This window comes from Dromaius novaehollandiae, unplaced genomic scaffold (assembly GCF_036370855.1).
Source record: "Dromaius novaehollandiae isolate bDroNov1 unplaced genomic scaffold, bDroNov1.hap1 HAP1_SCAFFOLD_196, whole genome shotgun sequence".
NCBI classification, from domain to species: domain Eukaryota; kingdom Metazoa; phylum Chordata; class Aves; order Casuariiformes; family Dromaiidae; genus Dromaius; species Dromaius novaehollandiae.
The window spans coordinates 17,501-20,000 of NW_026991460.1; positions in this window are offsets into that span (position 1 = coordinate 17,501).

Genomic DNA, 2,500 nt, shown 5'->3' on the forward strand with positions numbered 1-2,500 from the left:
CCTCACTGACCGTACAAGCACAGAGAAAGGGGGGGGGGGGGAAACGAAGGGCAAACCCGAACGAGAAGGGCGGGGAGCCCTCGCTCCCGACCTGGGGACAAACCCTGTCTCGCTTCGAGTCCGGCCCAGGCGCCCGGCTCGGTCTGGCCCGGCAGGGAGCGGCGGGCCGGCCACACCGCCTGCCTCGGGATGTTGGGGGGGGTCCGTCCCCGCAGACCACCCCCCCCCCGCCCCAGGCGTCAGAGCCCGGCCGCCACCGGGAGCGGCGTCGCCCCGCCGCCCGCGCGCCTGCGGCCCGCCGGCCCCGCGCTTCCCAGCTCCTCGCTCGCCTCGCCGGCCCTCCGGCTCGACCGCCGCCGCCGCCGCCGCCGCGGCGCCCACACCCCCGCGCGCCCGCACACACCGCCTCGCGGGTGACGCCACGCGCTCGCCCGTCCCCTCCGCGGACAGACGCCCGGCGGCGGGCAGGCGGGCAAGGCGGCACGGACGGGGACGGCGCCCGCTCTCCCCGTCTCCACGCGGAGAGCGGGGCGGGCCGCCCCCGCCGCCGCCCCACCACCGCCCCCCCGCTGCCTGGCGGAGCCGGGCGGGGCAGAGCGAGGCGGGCGCCCCGGACGGCAGAGTGCCGGGGCGGGCGCGTAGGGTAGGGCGCCGCCGACGGCGGCCACGGCGGAAGACCCAGAAGCACCGGCCAGGGAGAAGGAGGAGACGCGCGGAGGCTCGGCGCCCGCACCACCCGCGGTGGGGGCTCGCCCTCCCGGCGGCGAGCACGCGCTCGCGCCCGGCTCGCAACGCTCGAGGCAGGCCGGCAACTAGGCCGACCGCGCGGCGTCTCTCCGCCGAGACCAGACCGCGGAGAGAGGGGGCAGGGTAACCCCTCTCCGTCCCGGCTGCCCGCGGGGCGAGCGCGGGGCGCGCCGGCTGGCATGGGGGGGCGCGGCGCCCGCGCGCGCCGACCCCCCGGCCCTCCGGCAGCACGCCCGGCCGCCTCCGCGAGTCGCATCGGGCCGCCCGAGTCTTTAAACCTCCGCCCGGCTCTCCAACCGAGAACCCTCGGGCCCGGAGCCCGGGGCCCATGGCCATCCCTGCCCGGGGCGGCTGCCGGCGGCCGCGGTGGCCGGAGGCCCTCTCCCCTCTCTCGCTCGCTCCCTCCCTCCCCGCCCCCCCCACCCCCACCGCGGGGGAGGAAGGACCGGGGTGGGGGGAAGCCGAGGCGGGGGGGGGGAAGGCACGGCCGGTGCGGCGCGCACGGTGCGGCACCCGGGAGGAGCACGCTGGCACACGGGACCACACGGGTGGGTCACCGAGGGGGGGGCAGGAGAAGCGCGGGCGCTAGGTACCTGGCCCTGGGGTGAGGGAAACGACCTGAAATCCCCGCGGGGGTGCCTCCCCCGCCGCCGCCCGCCACCGGGCCGCCGCCGCCTCGCGGCGACGGCGGCAGCCTCGGCAGCGGCGACGAGACGGGACGCGGAGGGGGAACCCGGCACCCGCCAGCCGGCCCCCGCGCCCCTCGGCGGAGCGTCCGCCCGCGGGGTGCGCCCGACACCCGCCGCCACGACCTCGTCCTCCTCCCAGGGCCCGGGGTTTCCCTCAGTAACCCGGCGCCGGGTGGCAGCTGCACCCGGGAGGAGAGCCGTGGCTCGGGCCGCCCACTCGGGCACGAACCGTCGCCTCGCTTGGCCTCAACGCGACGCCCCCCGCTCGGGGGCCCGGCGCCCGCCCCGCGCGCCATCCCGGAACGCCTGCCCCCGCAGGTCTCTGCGGACGGGCTGCTCCGCCGCAGCCCGCCGCGGGTCCGCCCCCCACAGCTTAGGGGTGGGGACCCGTGGGACCCGTCCCAACCCGGAGGGCCGTCTCCCTCGCCTCCGCGCCCGCCGCTTCCTCTCCCGCGGGCGCCGGGGAGTAGCCAAGCCCCGCCGCCCCTCACACGCACTGCCGCCCGCTCCCGCCGGGCCCTCCCCTGGGCCGGACCCCCCCCCCCTTCCCCTTCCCCCCCAGCGGCAGCGGAGCGCCGTGGGGTGGGGGGGCGGGGGGGGGCGGGCCGCGGCTCCCGGAGACGGGCACCGGCAGCGGAGCGGGCACCAGCAGAGGCGAGAGGGGAGAGACGGGGGGAGGCGGTCCCCCACCGGCAGCGGTGGAATCGGCAGCGGGCTCTCGGCGAGCGAGCGCGGCCTCGGGAGGGCCGTGCACCCGCCGGCGGGCCGAGCCCCGTGCTCGGCCCCGCGGCGCAGAGTGCGGGACAGGCGAACTCGGGTACGCGCGCGCGGCAGCCGGGACGCGGCGGGCGGGGGGGCCACACCGGTGTCCGGTGCCGTCGGCATCGGCAGCGAGGCGCGGCGGCCCGGCGGCGGCCCGGCGGCGGGCCGGCACAGGTTTCAGAATGCCACGGGGGCCCGTAACCCCTCTTCCTCGCGGCGGGCTCGCGCGGCCCGCCGGCCCTGCCCCCGGCACGCGCCCACGGGCTCGCTCGCTCTCGCGCGGCGCCTCGCTCGCCAGGGCC